Source organism: Cetorhinus maximus, chromosome 19, assembly GCF_964194155.1.
Source record: "Cetorhinus maximus chromosome 19, sCetMax3.hap1.1, whole genome shotgun sequence".
NCBI classification, from domain to species: domain Eukaryota; kingdom Metazoa; phylum Chordata; class Chondrichthyes; order Lamniformes; family Cetorhinidae; genus Cetorhinus; species Cetorhinus maximus.
In genome coordinates, this window is record NC_135897.1 from 86,012,007 (window position 1) to 86,036,478 (window position 24,472).

Here is a 24,472-nt window from a genome sequence, read left to right on the forward strand (position 1 = left end):
ATTATGGACCAATTAGCCTTACATCCGTTGTCTGGAAATTACTAGTGGAGTTATGTATATGGAGTTAAGTCGCAGAACAGCCATGATCTCGTTGAATGGCAGAAAGGACTCAAAAGGGTAAGTGGCCTTCTCTTGTTCCATAGTGCCTTGGAACCTTTTACATCCACCTGAGATGGAAGACTGGGCCTTGGTTTTACCTCTCAACCAAAAGATGCTAACTCCAACAGTTCACTCCTTCAATACTGAACCAGAAGTGTAAGCTGAGATTTTTCTTCTCAAGAACTCTAAACCCACAACCTTTGGACTCAGAGTTCAGCGTGATAACCACTGAGCCAGGAAATGGGGTTTCATGAACCCATTTGCACGTTGTGTAGTTCACCAAGCCCTTCAATGAGGTCTCTTCTTTGTGATCAATGCTTGCATTGGTGTGCATGCTCATACGTGTGTAACATTGACTCTCAATGTTTTAATATCACTTCCACACATTGATAGTATTGTGTTAGTATTTTTGCACCTGCTTTGCAGGGTGTATGTGCTGTATCTGCATGAAGAGATAGGAGCTAGATAAGGATTGTGTCCGTTCCTTTTTGCACAAGCTTATCTCACTGCAACATACTTAGCAGCTTGACAAAGGAAACAGCTTGGGAGACTGTGGGTAGAAACCACTGCCCATATTCCAGGAAGAAGTGTCAGGTTTTTTTTTCTTGCAATACCAGATGCAGCAGTCAGATTAGCAATAAGGTCATGCGCAACGTGCCTCTTGATTGGTTGAATTGGTATGGTATGTTCAATTTGGTTTAAAAAACATAAGTTGAGAAGTTGCAAGTTTCAATGAAAGTCCATTGGCATTTTAGGTTTCCAATCTTTTCCATGCCTCTTAACCATTGACACTGCTGGGCTGTTGGTGCGTTTCATGATCTTCCCCAAACTTATATGCTGTCAAAGTGAAACAAAAGTCAGGCTGTAAAAATAAAAGATACATTCGAAACTGCTGGGTTGTCATGGAAACTGGCAAAAGGTTCTCTGAATGGTTAATTTGTTGTTTGTAGACCCATCGGGTTTGAAGAGCAGTTAACTCAAGTCTATCACTCCTTCCTCTTCCAGCCAAACTATTTTCATCCTTTCACTCCAAAGGAAGCCATTATTCCAGGGAGCAGACAACATTCGCAGGCCTGAACGCCTCCAGTGCTGTTCAATGTTTTAAGCTAAGAGGTATCAACATCAGGAAAAGACAAAGCAGGTAAGGGTTAAATAATATAAGTCAGCCTTCCGCTTACTTTTTTTTTTGGTAAACTTTTAGAATTTACTGGAACATGGCAGCACTATTTTACAATTTAATTGGGAGGGAGTATCTTGACTGAAGCAACACACTGATTGATGTAATTTCACTAACACTCGTTGTCACATTAATAATTTAAAGGAAGCTTTTGTAACGAGCACAGTCTACCGACCATTTGAAAGGTTAACCTCTACCTGTGTTGATTTACCTGGGATTCTCTCTGGTTACTTGTGCTCTGCAGAATGATCAGGCAAAGAGTTCGTTCTCTCTGTTTGACATTTTTGTCCAGGGTTAAAGATTAATATTGCCTGCATGTGTTGAAGTGGGAGAAGGGTGTTGGGGGGGGGGGGGGGGGGGGGGGGAGGAGGGGGTCAGTGGCTGGTGGGAGGGTCGTCGCTGCTATTTTGGAGGGAATCCCCCGCCCACAAAAGCCATCGGTCATGGTGAATTTGCTCTGAAGTACTGGTGTTTCAATGGGGTGAATGCTGTCATTGAGTTCCACTTTAATCAAGAAAAGGCTTCCAGCTAACTCCGTGAGGTGACAGTGTCCCTTTAAAAGATGGTTGCCAGCCTCTTCAAAGTGAGATTCAACTTTTCACAAAAACCCAAGTGACAGCGCAATGCAAAATGGCAGACAGCTGCAGCTATCGCCGAAATGTTGCCTTGGGAGGGCTTGTTCCTGACTGAACGGTCAGTCTCCTGTCATTTAGCTTTAGCTCTGCGCAATTAGTGCATGTGAGATTTTTGGCTGGTAAACCAAGCCTTAAATAAACTCTGACTTCATTACCATCTACAAGTCCAATAGTAACTCTTTGTTTTTTTTCTAACTTTTGAACTTTCACTGCAACTGCTACAAGAAAGAAGAATATGATATTCCACTGGAGATAGTCCAAATTACCTCAAACGCACATTTTTTTTCAGCATTTAGAAATGTCATTTCTGCTTTTCTACTTCCCCATTGCTGGCTGCTGTCATTTTACAAAAATATTCTCCGAGAAAGACCCTGCAAAGTGTTGACACCACTGGTGGAGTAATAATGTCCCAACTCTGTAAAAATGTCATTGCTTCACTTGTACATGGTGTTGTTGCATCAAAAAGGGAATTGAGTCATCATTTTAACAGCCAAAAATGGTAATGGTCTTCTTCTAACAAGATAAATTGCAATAGTTAAATACAGAACTTTGAGTGTCGCTGAAAAAAAAAGACTTCTTTTGCCGAAGCTTTTTGTCTTGCAAGCATCAGGGCAATTTGCAAGAAAATACTAATGTCAGATGAAAGACTATATGTATACTGGATGAGAAAAGAATGCTGATTGGTTGGCAAGTGGACTCTAATTGGTAGAGGTATTGCCATGGTGAATGCACCAGTTGATAGTGACTGACAGTTAACTGCTAACCATTTGAAATTTAAACCAGGCAGCTTGATTCTGATTCATAGGGATATTGCCCTGAGGAATGGACCAGTGAATGGCTGTCACTTATTTTGTTTAGCTGAAACAGGTGCAACGTGGTAAAAGTTCTTTCTGTCTGCAAAGAACAAGGTTCTGTATATTTGGGGGAGGAGATGGTGCTGTAGTATTGTTGCTGGGGTAATAATCCAGAGAGCCAGGGTAATGATCTGGGGAGCCAGGATCAAATCCCGCCATGGCAGATGGTGGAATTTCAATTCCATAAAAAAATCTGGAATTAAAAGCCTAATGATGATCATGGAGCCTTGTCAATTGTTGTAAAAACCCATCTGGTTCAGTAATGTCTTTTAGGGAAAGCAATCTCCCATCCTTACCTGGTTTGGCCTACACGTGACTCCAGACCCATAACAATGTGGTTGACTCTTAAATGCCCTCTGAAATGGCCTAGCAAGCCCCTCAGTTGTAACAAACTGTTACAAAGTCACAAAAAAGGAATGAAACTGGATGGACCACCCAACATTGACCTAGGCAGCAGAAACAATGTCGGCAATCGCAGCCCTGTCAACACTGCAGAGTCCTCCTTACTAACATCTGGGGGCTAGTGCCAAAATTAGGAGAGCTATCTCATAGACCAGTCAAGCAACAGCCTGACATAGTCATCCTCACAAAATCATACCTCACAGATAATGTCCCAGATACCACCATCACCATCCCTGGGTATGTCCTGTCCCACCGGAAGGACAGGCCCAGCAAGGGTGGTAGCACAGTGGTATACAGTCAGGTAGGAGTTGCCCAGAGGATCCTCAAAATTGACTCTGGACCCCATGAAGTCTCATGGGCAAGGAAACCTCCTGCTGATTACCACGTACCGCCCTCCCTCAGCTGATGAATCAGTACCCCTCCTTGTTGTACACTACTTGGAGGAAGCACTGAGGGTGGCAAGGGCACAGAATGCACTCTGGGTGGGGGAACTTCAATGTTCATCACCAAGAGTGGTTCGGTAGCACCACTGCTGACCAAGCTGGCTGAGTCCTAAATGATATAGCTGCTAGACTGGGTCTGTGGCAGATGGTGAGGGAACCAACAAGAGGGAAAAACATACTTGACCTCATCCTCACCAACTTGCCTGCTGCAGATGCATCTGTCCATGACAGTATCAGTAGGAGTGACCACCGCACAGTCGTTGTGGAGATTAAGTCCTGCCTTCACATTGAAGATGCTCTCCATCGTGTTGTGTGGCACTACCACTGTGCTAAATGGGATAGATTTTGAACAGGTCTAGCAACTCAATACTGGACATCCATGAGGCATTGTGGGCCATCAGCAGCAGCAGAATTGTACTCGAACACAATGTGTAACCTCATGGCCTGACATATCCCCCACTCTACCATTACCATCAAGCCAGGGGATCAACCCTGGTTCAATGAAGAGTGCAGGAGAGCATGCCAGGAGCAGCACCAGGCATACCGAAAAATGAGGTGTCAACCTGATGAAGCTATAACACAGGACTATTTCTGTGCTAAACAGCATAAACAGCAAGTGATGGACAGAGCTAAGCGACCCCACAACCAACAGATCAGATCTAAGCTCTGTAGTCCTGCCACATCCAGTCGTGAATGGTGGTGTACAATTAAATAACTCACTGGAGGAGGAGGCTCCACAAATATCCCCATCCTCAATGATGGAGGAGCCCAGCACAGCAGTGCAAAAGATAAGGCTGAAGCATTTGCTACAATCTTCAGCCAGAAGTGCCGAGATGATGATCTATCTCGGCCTCCTCCGGAGGTCCCCAGCATCACAGATGCCAATCTTCAGCCAATTCAATTCATTCCACGTGATATCAAGAAACAGCTGAAGGCACTGGATACGGCAAAGGCTAGGGGCCCTGACAATATCCCGGCAATAGTGCTGAAGACTTGTGCTCCAGAACTTGCCAGACCTCTAGCCAAGCTGTTCCAGTACAGCTATAAAACTGGCATCTACCCAGTTATGTGGAAATTTGCCCAAGTATGTCCTGTATACAAAAAGCAGGACAAATCCAACCCGGCCAATTGCCGCCCCATCAGTCTACCCTTGATCATCAGTAAAGTAATGGAAGGGGTCATCAACAGTGCTATCAAGTGGCACTTGCTTAGCAATAACCTGCTCTCTGATGCCCAGTTTGGATTCTGCGAGGGCCACTCAGCTCTGACCTCACTACAGCCTTGGTTCAAACATGGACAAAAGAGCTGAACTCCCGAGGTGAGGTGAGAGTAACTGCCCTTGACATCAAGGCAGCATTTGACCGTGTGTGGCATCAAGGAGCCTTAGCAAAACTGGAGTCAATGGGAATCAGGGGGGAAACTCTCGGCGAGTTGGAGTCATACCTAGCACAATGGAAGGTGGTTGTGGTTGTTGAAGGTCAGTCATCTCAGCTCCAGGACATCACTGCAGGAGTTCCTCAAGGTAGTGTCCTTGGCCAAACCATCTTCAGCTGCTTAATCAATGACCTTCCTTCCATCATAAGGTCAGGAGTGGGGATGTTCGCTGATGATTGCACAATGTTCAGCACCATTCACAACTCCTCAGATAGTGAAGCAGTCCGTGTCCAAATGCAGCAAGACCTGGACAACATCCAGGCTTGGGCTGACAAGTGGCAAGTAACATTCGCGCCACATAAGTGCCAGGCAATGATCATCTCCAACAAACGAGAATCCAGCTATCGTCCCTTGATGTTCAATGGCATTACCATCACTGAATCCCCCACTATCAACATCCTGGATGTTACCATTGACCAGAATCTGAACTGGACTAGCCATATAAATACTGTGGCTACAAGAGCAGGTCAGAGGCTAGGAATCGTGCGACGAGTAACTCACCTCCTGACTCCCCAAAGCCTGTGCACCATCTATAAAGCACAAGTCAGGAGTGTGATGGAATACTCCCCACTTGCCTGGATGAGTGCATCTAATGCTCAAGAAGCTTGACACCGTCCAGGACAAAGCAGCCCACTTGATTGGCACCACATCCACAAACATTCACTCCCTCCACCACCGACACACAGTAGCAGCAGTGTGTACCATCTACAAGATGCATTTCAGGAATTCACCAAGACTCCTTCGACAGCACCTTCCAAGCCCACGACCACTATATTCCAGAAGGACAGGTGCAGCCGATAGATGGGAATAGAGTCATTGAATCACAGAGATCTACAGCACAGAAAAAGGTCCTTTGGGCCATCGAGTCTGTGCTGGCCAAACAAGTACCTAACTATCCTAATCCCATTTTCCAGCACTAGGCCCACCTGGAAGTTCCCCTCCAAGTCATTCACCATCCTAACTTGGAAATATATCGCTGTTCCTTCACTGTCTCTGCGTCAAAATCCTGGAACTCCCTTCCAAACAGCACTGTGGGTGTACCTACACCACATGGACTGCAGCGATTCTAGAAGGCAGCTCACCACCACCTTCTCAAGGGCAACTAGGGATGGGCAATAAATGCTGGCCTGGCCAGCGAAGCCCACATCCCGTGAATGAATGAAAAAAAAACGTAGCTTCCAGTACATGTAAGTGCACCACACTGAGTCCGACTAACAATCTTAAACTGGTTGTCAGCGTAATTCTTAGCACACTGAGGATTATCTAGCAAATGTTGTCCAATCACAGAATCACATCTAATGCTAGACGGCGTGTTTTGAGCACGGGCTGGTTGGGTACCTTGGTCCTTGTGAACAGCTTTGACAAAAATCTTCTCTCTTTACAGCAATACACAACCCATTCGGTTTCATTAACAAACCATTTGGACTGAATTTTCCCAGCCCCACAGGGGGCGGATTTAGGCAGAAGCGAAAACTTCGATTGAATTGGTGGGGCCAACTCCACAAGATGCTCCTGCCTCTGCGCGCTTTTCCCAGAGCCTGTCTCCCAGCGGCAACAGCCAAGCCCCCCCCACTGTATTACAGACCCGGGGATGCAGTGGAGGCAACTTCATAGTTGTGGGGGCGGAGGGAGGGGGTGTGACCTGAGCTGCAAACCCATGTGAGACCTTTTATTAATTGGCCAGCAGTAAATTGCAACGCTCCGGTTTGCTGAAACAGAAGGTGTCCATTGCAGCCATTCCATGGAGGCTGATGTCTCTGTTAATGTTAACTCTTGCTGCAATGGCAGCTGCTGCCCTCCTACTGGAGGCGCCCCCTACAGTGTCACTGCCACCCTTGCCGTTGGCAGCTCCACCAGCACCCGCACTGTGAAGGTGGCTGGTGGCTGGTGGCTCGAACCACAGGTCCATGCTGAGCAGACTTCCCGGTGTTGGAACCTGACCACTGGTCCATTTATAATCGTTTGCCACCCCCCCCCCCACCCCCCCAGGAAGAACGCACACCATCAACGGCCACGTCCCAGCGCTGAGGCCGACGAGGGGTTTGCAACACTCCCAGGAAAATTCAACCCTTTGTCCCCCTGGTTTGAACTCTAATTATCACAATATCATTCATCCCATGTTCTTGTCAATTTTTATTTAGAATTGTAGGCCTGGAAAATTTGGCTTTTATCTATCCTGGGTTTTGGGCACCACAGGTACCCTTTTGCACCCAAAATGGCAGTCGCTGCATGTGCGCACTTTTGGGGTTAGCCACACTGGACACTATTTGTGTGAGGACATTAGCACATATGTCGGAATTATGCACAGTAGGCAGACCATGTATTGTTGATTTGAGGCTAGCATTGCCATTTTGGAGCTCAGCGCTTCAGCTGAACACCCTCTCTAAACCCCCCATGGCTGAACATGCTCCTTAGCATTAACCGCGGGCTTTATGGCAGGTCAGCCTACGCATCAAGCACTTTCTGGTGCGTTTCCATCAGCTTTTTTCTGTACACCACCCCATTAAAAAAAAATCTCATGTGAGTCCTCTGTGGCAGAACCCCTGTGCAGTTTGCTCCTTGAACAAGCTGGTACCATCGTTACCCTTGTCCCCAGCCCGAGCTGCCAGGGCACTCGTGCCCAGTTTCCTTGAGGTATCTTCTCTAAGCTCTCTTCCAGTGTAAACACCGTGCCAGTATCTGAGCTGGTGATTGTGAGTCTGAGACTGAGTGCTGGTGTTTCTTCTTCATCACTTTCTTTCTGCTCTTCCACTTCCTTCTCCTCCACTGTTTCAGGTTGCAGTGCTTGGGTATCTTAAAAAAAGGACGGCACAAGTGTAATATTGTGTGGCGGGGAGCGGGGAAAGCAAGAGATGCATGCTTACCCCATCTTCAGCTTGTAAATCTAAAGGAAGTATGGCATGAGGGGGAAGTAGAACGTGTCAAAGAGGACTATGTATAAGGATACCATCGCCTTCGATTGTTGCAGCCTTCAGCTGGCCATGACTGCAGCAATGACCAGATATCGACCACCATCTCCTCCATCGGGGTTAGGATAGGCAGCCATGCCCATCCCCTGCCAGTTGTTTCTGCCTCTGTTTATGTGCCACAGAGTCCTGAATGAGAGAGGGCAGCTTGTGCGAGCTGTGAGATGTTGTTGTGAGGTTTGCAGCAGTGCTAAGTGCGTGAGAGCGAAATGAAGCATATGAATGTTATGGATGAGTTATGAATAATAAAGTTTATGGGTGGGTGAGAATTGGGGGTTTGGTGTATTGAGTAGAGTGTGAGGCTGGTAAAGCAGTTATTGGGATATTGCATTACAAGATGCATTCACTAACCTTAATCTCTTGTGTGAGATCGTTGAACTTCTTGAGGCATAGCATCCAGGTCTTTGGGACTGTACTCGTGGCATTGATCGCCATAGCTATCTGTTCCCACTATCTTTGCACAGCTTCACTGAAGGGAATCATGGCCCCTTGTGGAATTCAGTGGTCTTGCTCACACCTTCCTCTACAACCAGTTTCAGCATTTTCTCCAGTCAGAATACAACTCCCCTTTAAGAGGTACAGATATCTGACATTAAACAGTGCAGGCGGGCTTTAAGTACCGCTAGCATCAAACAAACTTGGGATCCCTGCTGAAGTATGTATTTATCCAGCAGGGCATTTAGTGCTGGCTGCATGCAGCAATCATGTAAATCAACAAGCAGCACATTGCAAAAACAGGAGAGGTTTAATTGCACATTGCAATACCCACGCCTGCTTTCCATCCCTGACCAATTTCGCAATCATAGATACACCTAGCTCTTTTTGGTATAAATAATCCACATACACTAATTTGCTCAGGTAAAGAAAAGAGACTTGCATTTATATTCTGCCTTTCACTAGCTTAAGACATCTCAAAGGGCTTGAGAGTCAATGAAGTACCATTGAGGTTTTGTCATTGTTGTAATGTACAAGACACAGTAGCCAAATTACCCACAGCAAGTTTCCACAAACAGCAATACGATAATGATCAGATCATTTATCTTCAGCAAATTTAGTTTGAGGTATAAATATTGGTCAGGTCACCGGGGAAAAGTCCGTTGCTCTCTTTGAAATGGTGCCTTAGGATCTTTACTGAGAGGACAGGCTGGGCCTCATTTTAACATTTCATCCCAAGACTCCCTCAGTATTGCATTAAAGTGTCAACCAAAATGTTGTGCTCTGGGCTCTGGAGTGAGACTTGAATCCATGACCATCTGAGTGTAAAACTGGTCGTTCAATACTTCAATGTAACTTCATTGGCCCTAAAGCCCTTTGACCTTTATTAAGCTAGTGAAAGGAAGAATATACATGCAAGTCTTTTTTCTTTATGTGAATAAATTTGTGTGTGTGGATTATTTATAACAAAAAGAACGGCATGCATCTATGATCGCAAAATTGGTCAGGGGTCAAGAGTATCGCAATATGCAATTAAACCTCTCCTGTTTTTTGTGTTGTAGGCAGCACACAAACTTGGTGCTGCTTGCTCAGTCCCCTTCACAACCCTGTAAACAATCCCACAGTGCAGAAGCCATTAGTGGGTTTTGGAACTCAGCCAAGCATTCACAATGAGATTCCATCTCTCAACTGTGTTAACGAAAGCTCTAGAGCTGAATACATTTAAACTTTTAAAGTTGGCTGAACAAATGGTCGGCTGTCAATCAAAGAAGATAGACATCTGTTTTGCCAGGGGGTTGAACCACCATGTGGAGAGCTTAGCTGATGTCCCAGCAAATTGAGGCGGGCCTTATAGCCTGCATTCAATTGTCTCTATTGCCAACTCGGGCTGGCTTTGGGAGGCCGCAGCTCCAATTTCAGCTTGCAGCACCTGCTCGGGATGAAAACTTTGTGTGAACGAGTTGACTTGCAGAAGTTGGGAACCCGGTGTCGGGAAATGCCCCAACTTGCAATTCCCAGCCCTGAGTGGAAAATTTGCCCTATTAACTCTGTTTCTCCCTCCACAGATGCTGCTTGAGCTGCTGAATACTCACAGCATTCTGTGTCTCTGTTAAAATTAACCGCATCAGTTCATGCTGGATCATGGCAGACAAGTGCCGACCATTACTTCAGTAAATTTCAATTACCACAAATGAAGGGCGAGTTTAAAAGCACGTGCTCCTTTAACGATGAGCAATTTCAGGACCTTTTGAGCTGAATGACCGACTCGTGTTTGCTCACCATCGGGAGGGGAAAATTTGGCCCAATGTTTCGGGTCAATGATCCTTCATCAGAACTAGAAAACTTTAGAGCTGTAACTGTTGTTCGGCAAAGGTAATGCAAGTGAGGAAAGAAACAAGATATGAATCTGGAGGAGGTGTAAATGGAAACAGTTCAATCATGCTGCTGTCCAGAGAAATGGGAGCAGTGGTTATAATCTGAAATTGTTGAATGCAATATTAAGCCTGGAAGGTTGTAAAATGAAGTCAATCTTAATTCATTTTTTGAAGCTGATTTGCCATGCAAATTAGCACTGGTGTCAGAATAATGCGTAATGGGTTGTAGGCTCTGTTTTCAGTATTAACTAGCAAGATCACCATCAAACTCTTTCAGTGATCGTTTGAGGGAGATCACCACCATGTACCTCATCTCAGAATTACAGACCTAGGCTATTTTAATAGGTCAGTCATGTGATTACGCTGTTCACTGCCCAAAACTGTCAGAGCTCGGAGCTCCTTGAAGGGATCATCTCGGGCCTTAATGATCTAAAAACCCTTAGGCTTACAGGCATTTGTCTCATGAGTCATTAAAAGGAGGACATGATCTGTGCCAGATTAGTGAGATATGCCTATGATCCCATCCCCCACCCCCAACCAATTTCTGTCTGATGGGTTAATTTCATGAAATTCAAGTTGTAAATTTTAAAAATACAATGATAGTTTCTCCGCGAAAACGACTGTGTTGAAATCGCCCTGTTGACAATGTCGGTAGCAAATGCCTGTGGCTAAGGAAGAAACGTAGTTAACAGCCGGGATTTCCTGGCCCCCGCCATGGCGGGACTGGTCACGGGAGATTTGGCAGCCCAGCCAAAAGTCCATTGACTTTCGGTGAGACCGGACAACCCCGGCCACGGGCGGGGTCGTAAAATGCCAACGTTTCAGGTCAATGACATTTTCACCAGAACTGGAAGATGTTAGCGGTTAACAGCACTTAAATAAGTACCCACACCCTCTCCACTACTGCATCCCCCACAACCCACATCAACACCTCACTGCCCCAACTCCCCTGCGGCCAATGCCATTTTCCTTCATCTCTGCACTTGCTTAAAAGCTGTTAACCTCTCAGCATCTTCCAGTTCTAATTAAAGGTCATTGTTCTGAAACATTGAGCTCTGTTTCTCTCTTCACAGGTGCTGCCGTACTCTTGGGTGTTCCCAGCATTTTCTGTTTTTACTTAGATATCTGGCTTCTGCAATAATTTTCTTTTGTATTAGCAATAAACATGCTCATCCACTTGCATGAAAAGTCTGTTTGAGATAAGGCTAATCTATTTAAAAGGGCTCAGTTAAACAGAGAACAAAAGGTGCTTCATTGCCATTTTCAGTATCAGTCTCGCACTGTACTATTTCAACCAATAAGCTCCTTCGAAAAGCAAAATAACATAAGCCCAGGTTTGGTGTTCAGATATAAGACTCCATCCTGTCTTGGGTTTTGGTGAGCTCCATGTATAAAGGAGCACACTTGTAGGGGCTACCATAGATACAGAACATCATATCCTCAGGAAGTCATTGATTAAATTTGGCAGATAGAGTCTATATGTGTGAAAAGTACTGCCCGTGAGATACTTAGGCTTATTACAGTTCACATCTAATTTAATTAATTTTACTTGTAATGCTTTCATGAAGTTTTTTGCTTAACTCTCCATTTAAAATATGCAGTAAATGTATACTATGAAGATATACTTTGAAAATTGCACAAGGTTTCGTTCTTGAGCATTACTACAGCCCCCAATTCAACATGCCCTACCTTCCTTTAGATTACCTGACGGGGTTAGGGTTGTCAACCCTGGCTGCATATATTCCTGGAGATTTAATTACATGGCCGCCTGCCTCCAACCACCCATCCCAACCGCCCCCCACCCCTGACTCTTATCATAGGTTGTTTGGCACGTCCATCTTCATGGGGTACCATCTTCCCTCGCCAATCAGGGATTGAACGGATTAATGGATTACCTGTTTGATGATTCTTCGCTCACAGTCAAACAGCCTTCTTTCCCATGCCTGATATTCCTCCTGAGTACAGTCAAGGTAAATATAGTGAGGTGGAATTGACCTGCGAAATACAGAGAAGAAACTGAAGGTGGGCAGGTGTATTCTGTTCTCATTCAAAAAATAGCAGAAGCCAAAAATCCCAGGTTTGACCCACACTTGTGCTGAGTTAACATTTGCTTTTCCACTCTTACTCCTGGTTACGCTGAATCAGTGAGGTTCTCTTTGAAGGGTTCTCAAAATTCCCACATTTTTCATATCATCAACAAGGATATGACTTTTGGACTTTTATGGCAGGGGACCCAACTGTTGAGTTAAGAGTAGAACCCTGCAGACAGGAGGCTAGGCCCATGAAGACCTGGGACTGGACATGCCCAGACTTGTTGAGTGCAGTGTGGATTGTTGCCTGTAACCAGACAACGAGAGGAGACAGAATACGCATTCTTCCCTTTAAAACAATCAACCCAGAGAAAAGACTTTATCTTACACAAAACTAAAGCCCATCAAAATCTTGCATAAATAATCGCTACTAACTACTAAGGCAGGAAGACAGCAATCAATGCAATTATGTGAACCTATCAATACTCCACATATACAATGGCTTTCAGTTCAAGACTAGTTACGGGGACAGGAAGCCAATGATAAATATCATGCGAGCCCATTAAAAACAACGAGACAACAATCACCTGGGGAAGCCCACAAAAATCAGACAAAGAACTAACCTTGATTTGTATTGAGATAAGAAATTTGAAAAAAACTGTATAACTGGGCCACCAGTTACAAAGGTATAGCTGACACAGGAGGGTGAGCAGTTTTGGGGCGGTTGAAACAGAGTTTAAACAGGGAGAGGTAGCTGAGCCAAGTGGAGGAAGGAGATCTGGAGATTTGCAGGCCCGCAGGCAACATCACGGTGAGGGGCACGGGGTGGCAGGCTCAACCGAAGACAACAAGGCCACAACCGCAGCCCTCCACGAAGATCGACCACCCACAACCGCGCCCTCCACCCAACTGAGGAACCTTCGCAGATTCCACAGACCAGGACCACGTGGGGGCAGCAGGCCCCAGAGGAGACAAAGAGCGTACCCCAAAACTGCAACCGGCTTACCTGGCTGGATTTCGAACTGTCAAGGAACCCTGGCTGGTGAGCTTGATCCCTGACCCCTCCTAGTTCAATTTAGTTAGGTTTTGGGGGTGGGACAAGGGTAAGGGGATTAGTAGCGTGATTTTCCCTTGTTATGCTGTGTGTTCCCCATTCTTAACTAAGTGTACTTTGTAGGTCTGTATAATCTCAGTGTAATCCTGATGTTATAAGTTCATTTGTGACTTCACTAAACCCAGTTTTTTTTTCTTGCACCAAAACCAGTTGCACTTTGTCACAACCCCCAAATAAGTCCAAGGTCTAGAACCCAGGGAGTGGGAGCAATTCGGGCCGCTCAGAAGTCAGAGGTGAAGCTGACACACACACACCACCACCCCCTACACTTTCCTGATCATTATCCAGTGATCACCTACTGGAAAGAGCGCACGTATTGACATGGGCCAAGAAGCAGTTCTGAAGAAATTTCTGGCCATGGTGTGAGGACAGGATCGGCAAAGATGCAATGGCATCTGAGGTCAGTATTCTCCTGATTCACATGGGAGGAAGGGCTCTGCTCGTAGCACTCCTGCCTCTGAGTCAGAAGGTCAGAGCTTCACGTCCTGCTCCTGGGGCTTGACCATGTGATGCAGGCTGGCACTTTAATGCAGCAGGTGAAGAAATTGAGCTAATGTATGTCAGCACAGGAATAAAGAGTGAAAGGGGTTTGTTTTGAACTGCGATGTCCATGAATGAGCTCAAGTTTATGAGGCTGGAATTCCACGTGCCCAGCTGATAATTTTCCACTCATCTTAATAGAACGTCACAACCTATTTTCCAATGCGAGCTTTCCTGCACTGGGATAAGAGTACGGAAGCCAAAGATTGCCGCAATTTGGACTTAGCCTAATCAGAATTAGGAATGATTGTTGCTTGTTGACATTTGAAACGAAAACGTGCATTTCTATCGAGTCTTTAATAGTAAAAAGATCCAAAGGTGCTTCATAGGGGTGTAATCAGAGAAAATTTAAGACCGAGACCCTTAAAGTGGTTCAGTGCAGGTGATCAAAAGCTTGGTCAATGACAGGTTTTAAGGGGGAGAGGGTGGTAGGGAGGTGGAGGGGTTTAGGGAAGGAATTCCGGAGCTCAGGCCCTAGGCAGCTGAAGGCATGGCCATCAACGGTGGGGCAAAGAAAATTGGAGATAGGCAAAAAGGCCCAGATCGGAGGAGTGCAGAGATCTCGGGGGATTGTAGGCTGGAAGAGTTTACACAGATAGGTGCTGGGGTTGGGGGGAGGGGCAGGTGGGAAGGCCCTGTCAGGATTTGACAAGGGTGAAAATTTGAAAGTTGAGGAGCTACCAGTCCAGGAGCCAGTGTAGGTCAGCAAAGTGCAGGGTGGATGGGTGAATGGAACTTGGTGCAAATTAGGATATGGACAGCAACATTTTGCAAAGGCAATTTCAAGCATTAATTGAACATTTTGAAGAGGCCTTCCTTTTCTCCAGTTGTTGATTTACACACTGGAAAACAGGCTGAGCAAACATGAAAACAGCCTTAATAAATATAAAAACAAAAAACTGCGGATGCTGGAAATCCAAAACAAAAACAGAAACAGAATTACCTGGAAAAACTCAGCAGGTCTGGCAGCATCGGCGGAGGAGAGCACAGTTGACGTTTCAAGTCCTCATGACCCTTCAACAGAACTAAGTAAAAATAGGAAAGGGGGTGAAACATAAGCTGGTTTGGTGGGGGGGGGAGCGGGGAAGGGGAGGGTTGTTGGGACAAGCAGCCAGTGATAGGAGGAGATAACCAAAAGATGTCACAGACAAAAGAACAAAGAGGTGTTGAAGGTGGTGATATTATCTAAAGCAATGTGCTAATTAAGAGTGGAGAGCAGGACAAGCAAGGTACAGATAGCTCTGGTGGGGGTGGGGTGAAATAAGACTAAAAGAGCATAAAAGGTATAGATAACCGATGGGTGGAAATACATTTAAAAATAATGGAAATAGGTGGGAAAAGAAAAATCTATATAAATTATTGGAAAAAATAAAAAGGAGGGAGAAGAAATGGAAAGGGGGTGGGGATGGAGGAGAGAGTTCAAGATTTAAAATTTTTGAACTCAATATTCAGTCCGGAAGGCTGTAAAGTGCAAACAGCCTTCATTTCACACTACCAAGCAAGGATGTTTCGTAAAATCAGTCAAGTCAATTGGAGCATTATCATTGGATGCTGCGAATATAGGATGATTAGGTTTCAGCACAAAAGAGGGAAGTTTGATCATAAAATCGAGAAGCCAATGGGGGTAATGTTGGCGAAAAGAACCTTTGTGACATTGGAAATCGCAAACCATTTGTTCAATTCCCAGTCAGATTGGAGAGTAAATTTTTCAATAAGTTACGAGGCCGGGTTGTACAGGCCAGGTTTCGATTCCCTTACGTATCGAAGATGAAGGGACGATCTGACCGAGATGCTTAAGATGCTGAAAGGAGTTGACAGGATGGACAGAGAGAAATTATTTCCTCTGGTTAGGGGAAATCCAAAACAAAGCGGGCACGATTTTTAAAAAATTAGACCTAGGCCAATCAATGGTGATGTTAGGAAGTGCTTCTTCACACAAAGGGTAGTGGAATCTGGAACTCCCCCTGTGGGAAGTAAGGTCACACATTTCAGAGCAAAAGGAAGATTTTCAAACTTTTCACGCTGCGCCTAATCCTACTTCAGGATTGTGGTGGGACCAAAATATCTTCCCCTCCAGTTTATGCCAGGTTACGAGTTGTGTTTCACCAATTTGATTTTCCATTGTGGGCTAGAATTAATTTACCCTTTCATTCTTGTTATAAATCAAATCTCTGGCCATAACGTTACTTGTATATTAATGAGTAGCAAATAAAAGGAAAGCCTTGCGCTTATCGTGTTCCTTTCATGATCTCAAAGCATCCCAAAGCACTTTACAACCAAGTAAATACTTATGGAGTGTAGCCACGATTGTAATGTAGGAAATATGACAGCATATTATAAACAGCAAGCTTCTACCAGCTGTGGTGAAAAAAAATGATGTTTCAGGTATTGTTTGAAAGATAAATGTTGGCCAGTGCACCAGGCAGTCCCCTGCCCTTCTTTAGCTGGTGCCAAATGACCCTGTGCGTCCACCTAAAAGGGCAGACAGTGGGCCGCACTTTCGCCATCGAGGTGGGAGGCTCAAGTCGGGAAAACCCTCAACTTAGCACACCCGTCTCCATGGGAACGACCCACACACACATGATTTTCAACTTAGCACACCCTTCTCCATGGGAACGACCCACACACACATGATTTTCAACCTAGCACACCCGTCTCCATGGGAACGACCCACACACACATGATTTTCAACTTAGCACACCCGTCTCCATGGGAACGACCCACACACACATGATTTTAAACTTAGCACACCCGTCTCCATGGGAACGACCCACACACACATGATTTTCAACTTAGCACACCCGTCTCCATGGGAACGACCCACACACACATGATTTTCGCTCTGAGGGTGCAAAGGGTATAAATGAGTCAGACCTGCCATTTCTGGAGGCAGCCATGGAGGTGGGTGAGTGCTGAGATGGCCTGGTTTGAAGGCCCCCCCTCGGTTCTCTGATGCTTTAGCCCAATTGTATAAAAGCCTGTTAGGCCCTCTAGCCCTTACCACTGCCACACACCCTTAATGCCCCCTCATATCCATCATGCAATCCCCATGCCCCCAATCCCTCCATGCCACCTCTATAGCCAATCACCTAGTATCCACTATGGGCATGTCTCAGGAGCCATGTGTGAATGAAAACCAAAGCTTCCAGCAATCGAAGAGAGCTCTCACTCATACACACTTGATACAAAAAAACACTCATTCATGAAACCCATTCAAAGATTTTACATCCCCTCAAGTGTCAATCTGTTGTAAAAACAAACAACCTTCTATTCACTAACACATCAAAGATAGCTAATCCTTTAATGAACTCTTAAAGCTATCAACCAAAATGTGAGTTCGGATGCCTTGCTGAGATAGGTGGTTTTGGAACTTGTAAAACTCAGCCAAGTAATCCTAATGGGCTCAGCAGTAATAACAGTCCTCAGGAAATCTCAACAATGAGGTATTGAAACTGCAGGACAAGGTGGCTAATGAATTTTTATAAGCTACACCAGATGGCCTGTCAATCAATGTTCCAGCTACAGATATTTGCTTTTTTACTCTAACTGACATCTGCAGCCTGCCTTTTTTTCATTTTTAAAGGGCTGGGGATTTAAAAGACTTCAGATTATGTCACTTAAACAGAACTTATCCGCTCATCACAGTGCATATGCCTCCTCCATAAATTCGTAACTCCCACACAGCAGGTTAAGGCAATTGGAACAGTGAAAATGAGGTCTGTTGGAACTCAGCCTTCATTTCAAATGGCCCTTCTGAGCTCAGGTTTCCCACCTGTCTGATTCATGCCGAATCCCCTTCTCCCTGCCAGCAAAAATGAGATCTGCTAAAAATGGGTGTGGGACTTCTGCATCCAGGTCCCACCCACCATATCTAGAAGTCTCCGGAGTCAGCATTTCCAACAAAGCAGCGCTTCCTCAGTGCTGTTTGGAGTGTCAGTCAGGATTACATGCTCAAGATGCTAGAGTGAGGCTTTAACCCCTGACCTTCTGACTCAGAGGCAATGGTGCTGCCCATTGAAGCGAGGCTGACTCCAGATAGCTGAGTTGCTCATCTGAAATTCTTGTGTCTGCTATTTCTCTGGAGCCCTGAAAGCTGTTTAAAGCAGCACGCAACATTCTAACTGGAGGAGGAGGCTCCACAAATACTCCCATCCTCAACGATGGGGGAGCCCAGCATTTCAGTGCAAAAGATAATGCTGAAGCATTGGCAACCACCTTCACCCAGAAGTGCCGAGTGGATGATCCATCTCGGCTTCCACCTGAGGGCCCCGGCGTCACACATGCCAGTCTTCAGCCAATTCGATTCACTCCGTGGGCGGAATTTTCCATGCCCGCTGGTGACGGGCCTGTTCGATGGCATGACAATATGGCGGGAAGGCCAAATTTCAGTTGCACACCATCGCAAAACAGGTTTGCAAACGTCTGCTCCGCCCGTCACTGGTGGGTGGGCTGACTTCCCCACCGCTGCACATTGGAGACTTCATTGTAATCCATCTGCATATCAGTGCAAGCCCAGTTTGCCGGAATCATCCCTCCGTGCTGGATCACCCGAGCATGTCGGCAAGATCGCACGCCAACGTCTTTCACAACTGAACATAAGCGACGTGCACTTGGCGAGCTGCACTTCACTCGGGACTTCGAGGTTTGTTTGCCAACTTTGCTTCGGGCAGCATTCATGGTCATCAGCGCCAGGCTTCGCAGGCAACACCACATCGCTTTTAGGGGGGCTCACGGGCAGGTCCCTACTTGTGAGACTAGCTGTAAGGCGAGGGTGGCTTTTCAACTGCTGCAAGGCTATGGCTTGCTTGGGGAAGAGGGAGAATTGGCCTTAGGCAAGGGAAGAGGCTGCAGGGTTAGGACATTACTGGGGAAGGAGGGTATCCCATGATGTGTGTGGGGGCACATGTTGATCTGCGCAAATGGCCTCAAGAGGGTGAGGGCTGAGGAGGCAGTCTCCAGAGGAGATGAAGCTAGATGGAGATGTGAGGGTGTGTGTGAGAAAATGGGTGGTGGTGTCCCTTGAGCGAGTGAGGTGCCAGTGAATGTGTGATGGGCTTGTGAGTGTGTGAATTTAGAGTGATGAAATAGTTGCCTTACCCTGGTGGCATGGATAAGATAATTCATGCATTTTCTGCATTGGATGGTCAACCTCTTCTGTGCAGTGTTGGCACTGACCATCTCTGTCACCACCTCCAAAGCTGGGGTGGTGATACCAATGGGCTCCCTGAAGCCAGAGCAGAGGTATAGGACATTGTGGCAGGCTCCAACGGTGTCCAGAGGTGTCCCAGGGATGTGTCACTGAATCGGGTGGCTGCAGTCTTCTTGCCTTTCGGGGCCATGTCTTCTGTGCAGCAACCCTCCGCTGGAGCACTGAGAGCTGTGCGCAGCTGCACTTTACAGATGGCGCCCGGCGTGAGGAAGTGGCGAGGTGATGGCGTGGCGAGCGAATGAGAGCCCCATGCCACAAAACGACGTGTTTCCTGGGAATGCATGATTAATGAGGCGAGATTGGGATGAAAAGCCGCCATTGGGGCCAGCAGGTAAAACGTTCCTTTTCCTGCCTGCTACTGCACTTAGTGCAAACCTGGGACGATTCCATCCCATGTGCTATCAAGAAACGGCTGAAGGCACTGGATACTGCAAGTGCTTTGGCCCTGACAACATTCGGGCAATGGTACGGAAGACTTCTGCTCCAGAACCAGCTGCGCCTCTAGCCAAGCTGTTCTACTACAGCTACAACACTGGCAGCTCCCTGACAATGTGGAAAATGGCCCAGGTGTGTCCATTCCACATAAAGTAGGACAGATCTAACCCGACCAATTACCACCCCATCAGCCTAATCTCGATCATCAACAAAGTGATGGCGGGGTCATTGACAATGCTATCAAGTAACATTTACTCAGCAATAACTTGCTCACTGACCTCAGTTTGGGTTCTGCCAGGCCCACTCAACTCCTGATGTCATTAGATCCTTGGTCAAACAAGGACAAAAGAGCTGAACTCAAGATGTGGGGTGAGAGTGACACTGATATCAAGGTAGCATTTGACTGAGCGTGACATCAAGGAGCCCTAGCAAAACTGGAGTCAATGGGAATCAGAGGGAAAACGCTCCACTGGTTGGAATCATGCCTAGCACAAAGAAAGATAGTTGTGGTTGTTGGAGGTCAATCATCTCAGTCCCGGGACATCGGTGCAGATGTTCCTCATGGTATTGTCTTAGGCCCAACCATCTTCAGCAGCTTCATCAATGACCTTCCCTTCATCATAAGGCCAGAAGTGGGGATACTCGCTGATGATTGAACAATGTTCAGCACCTTTGAGGTGGTAGAGGTCGTGGTTTTGGAAGGTGCTGTTCACAACTCCTCAGGTACTGAAGCAGTTTGTGTCCATATGCAGTAAGACCGAGACAACATTCAGGCTTGGGCTGAAAAATGGCAAGTAACAATGGCTCCACATAAGTGCCAGGCAATGACCATCTCCAACAAGAGAGAATCTAACCATCGCCCCTTGACAGTCAATGACATTATAATCGCTGAATAACACCCTATCAACATCTTGGGGGTTACCATTGACCAGAAACTGAACTGGATCAGCCAAAAAGATAATGGCTACAAGAGCAGGTCAGAGACTGAGAATTCTGTAGCAAGAAACTCACCTCCATCTTGCCAAAATCTGCCCACCATCTACAATGCAAAAGTCAGGAGTGTGATGTAATACTCTCCAATTTCCTGGATATGTGCAACTGCAACAACACTCAAGAAGCTTTACACCATCCAGGACAAAGGAACCCGCTCGATTGGCATCTCTTTCACCATCTTAAACATTCACTCCCTCCACCACTGACGCACAGTAGCAGCAGTGTGTGCCATCAACAAGATGCACTGCAGCAATTCACCAAGGCTCCTTCAACAGCACCTTTCAAACCCACGACCTCTACCACCTCAAAGGACAGCGACAACAAATATATGGGAATACCACCATCTGCAAGCTCCCCTCCAAGCCACACTCCAACCTGACTTGGAAATATATCATTGTTCCTTCACTGTCGCTGGGACAAAATCCTGGAAATCACTTCCTAACAGCACTGCAGGTGTACCTACACCAGATGGACTGTGGCGGTTCAAGAAGTTGGCTCACCACCACCTTCTCAGGGGCAATTAGGATGGGCAATAAATGCTGACCCAGCCAACGACACCCACATCCTGTGAAAGTATAAATTTTAAAAATCTGCTAAAATGGAGGGCAAAGAACCAAAGATTCCTGTATCATGCATTGGTACACAGTTATCTCATGGTGAATGTCTATATGCATAATGCACACAAGATTTTCAATAATAAATGATAAAGTCTGGAAAACATTCCTGAAAATATTGAATCACAAATGTAAATGTGGTCCAATTGGATGGGATACTGTGTATTGCATAATAGAATTCGCCTGATCAGCTTTTTTTTTCATGCTCCTATGGCACCCCATCTGATCACTGCTTTATTAAATAATCAGTTCATAGACTCAAGCATCAGAATGTTTATTGACATCACTGTGACAGCTTAAAACAGGCTCTCGGTAGCCTATGTCACAGCAGAGTCTAGTTACTCAGCAAATGGAGCCTGTTTAAACTATGCGTCACAGCAAACAGTCTACAGGGTTTATTTAAAAAGAGTCTCAACAAACTACAGCAAACAGAACTGCTGACCGAGGCCAGCACTTTTATTGCCCATCCCTTGAGAAGGTGGTGATGAGACACCTTCTTGAACCGCTGCAGTCCATGTGGCATAGGTACACCCACAATGCTGTTAGGAAGATACTCCCTGAAGCGCTTCCTCCTGATAAAAACAGCAATGTCTTCGGTAAGATGCAGCGAGTAGAGGATAATTACATCATGCAAAATTTTGTGTGCAAAATCAATCCCAGTCACTTGCAGCATTGAATGATGGTGAGAATTGTCCAATCATCTCCATGTTGGCTGGAAATGGTGGTGTCCCTTTGTGAAGCCCTAATGAAAGGCACATTTAATCTATTTTAATGTTTTCTTCTGGAATTCTAGTTACATTTTTTGAACCATACCAACTTCTGTGGCAGTGAGCATACGGAAGAAAAATCTGACCGCTTTAAATATCACCATTACAGTTCCTTCAGCCCACATAATAACCCATAGCATTATGATGAATCAGCCCATTGAGCCCGTGAGATATGCACTCGGCAGTTTATATTTTAGTAAGTGACCAAGTTTGTCATATATCTCACACATTCAATTACAACTTAATGACACTGAAAGTGATAGCCGAGACGTTTACTTTTTATAGAATCATGGCATCATACAGCGCAGAAGGAGGCCATTCAGCCCCATCATGCCTTTGCCAGCTTTCTGAAGGAGCTATCCAATTAGTCCCTCTCCCCTGCTCTTTCTCCGTAGCCCTGCAAATGTTTTCCTAATTTGTGAAGGCACTACACAAATGTAAATCTTTCTTCTTCTTACAGCTAATAATTATGACTATAATGGTGCAATAACAGAAACATGAAAGAACAAAAATTGATGTAATAAAGCTTTAAATGTTTTGAGAGTGTTTGGTACAAAGATCTGGAATTGTTTGTGGTTCAGAATAAGGTCGTTTCCACATTCTTTAGAAAATATATAATTAGATTTTGTGCTTATGCCTCTTCTGGGACAAGAATCCATTAGTGGAAATGTTGAACATGTTGCAAAGAATGTAGCAGTCTGCACATGTCAGGAGTGTTCTGATCTTATTCAATGTGGTACAGGTGCAGGGACAGATTTCAGAAGAAATCAGTGTTGTGTCATCCATCTTTCTGTCAACGATCTTGTGGGCACATGATGGATAAACATGTTGAATAGTTCAGGCTGTTGCAAATACGTCAGTCAAGATTGCTTCCGATCTCATGCATTGCATCCAATTCTGGGCATCGCTCTTTGGAACTGGAGTCAAAGCCTTACAGAGGGTGCAGAGGACATTCAGTAGAATTGTGCCAGGAATGAGGAACTTTGGTTATGTGGGGAGACTGGAGAAGCTGGGATTGTTCTCCTTTGAGCAGAGGAGGTTAATCGAGGATTTAGTGGAGGCGGTAAATATTATGAGGGGATTTGATAGAGTAGATAGGGAGGATGAAGGGTCATCATTGAGCTGAAACATTAACTCAGTTTCTTTCCACATATGATGCCTGACCTTTGCATATTTCCAATATTTCTGTTTTTATTTTATATAGGGAGAAACTGCTGGTTGGTTACCAGAGGAAACAGATTTAAAATAATTGCCAAAAAGGCCAGCCAGGGAGATGTGGAGAATTTGTTTTCCTTATTAAGTGTTAGGGTCGTAATTCCTGAAAGAGTGGTGGAGGCAGGGCAAACAGGGCAGGGGAATACACGATGAATGGTAGCACCCTGAGAAGTACCGAGGATCAGAGGGACCTTGGTGTGCATGTCCACTGGTCCCTTAAGGTAGCAGGACAGGTAGATAAAGTGGTTAAGAAGACATATGGGATACTTGCCTTTATTAGCCAAGGCATAGAATATAAGAGCAGGGAGGTTATGCTGGAACTGTATAAAACGCTAGTTAGGCCACAGCTAGAGTATTGTGTTCAGTTCTGGAATCCGCATTATAGGAAGGATGTGATTGCACTAGAGAGAGTGCAGAGGAGATTTACCAGGATGTTGCCTGGGCTGGAGTGTTTTAGTTATGAGGAAAGATTGGATAGACTGCGGTTATTTTCCCTGGAGCAGAGGAGATTGAGGGGGGACATGATTGAGGTGTATAAAATTATGAGGGGCAGAGATAGGGTAGACAGGAGGGAACTTTTCCCCTTGGTGGAGGGATCAATAACCCGGGGGCATAGATTTAAGGTAAGGGGCAGGAGGTTTAGAGGAGACGTGAGGAAGATTTTTTTCACCCAGAGGGTGGTGGGAATCTGGGACTCACTGCCTGAAAGGGTGGTAGAGGCAGAAACCCTCATAACATTTAAGAAGTATTTGGATGTACACTTGTGATGTCATGGCATACAAGGCTCTGGGCCTAGTGCTGGAAAATGGGATTTGAATAGTTAGGTACTTGTTTGACCGGCGCAGACTCGATGGGCCGAAGGACCTTTTTCTGTCCTGTAGACCTCTATGACTCAATAGCAACTTTCAAAAGGGAATTGGATAAATATTTAAAAGGGAAACAATTTCAAGGCTGCGGGGAAATAGTGGGGGTGTGGAACTAATTTGACAGCTTTTCAAAGAGCTGGTACTGACGCTACGGGCCAAATGGCTTCCTTCTGTATAATTCTACATCCCAGGAGGGTGACAGATTCAATGAGATCATTAGGATTGGGGGAATACATTTTCAAATTGCCGCCTATTTTATAATTTATATCTCGGATCTATGCAGAGATGACACTAATTTCTATGTTTGTAACAGGTTTAATTCAGTGTTTTTTAAAATGTCTGCTACATGCTTCTCGCTCATGCTTCCAGC

The 24,472-nt window shown here is 45.5% G+C and overlaps 1 protein-coding gene and 1 long non-coding RNA gene across 4 annotated transcripts in view; one reads left to right on the forward strand and one right to left on the reverse strand.

Moving 5' to 3' along the window:
• Window positions 1-1,604, reverse strand: part of LOC144694008 (uncharacterized) — an 85,174-nt gene extending 83,570 nt beyond the window's left edge. Inside the window, exon 1 of the long non-coding RNA XR_013579632.1 lies at window positions 1,488-1,604. This is a non-coding gene — a long non-coding RNA (uncharacterized LOC144694008). The remainder of the gene's footprint in view (window positions 1-1,487) is intronic.
• Window positions 834-24,472, forward strand: part of LOC144694004 (muscleblind-like protein 1) — a 351,759-nt gene continuing 328,120 nt past the window's right edge. Inside the window, exons 1-2 of one of the 3 annotated variants that reach the window (XM_078564322.1) lie at window positions 834-1,018; window positions 1,105-1,240. The gene's annotated coding sequence lies outside the window, so the exon portion shown is untranslated. The remainder of the gene's footprint in view (window positions 1,019-1,104; window positions 1,241-24,472) is intronic. The other 2 variants (XM_078564304.1, XM_078564328.1) reach the window with 2 other exon arrangements.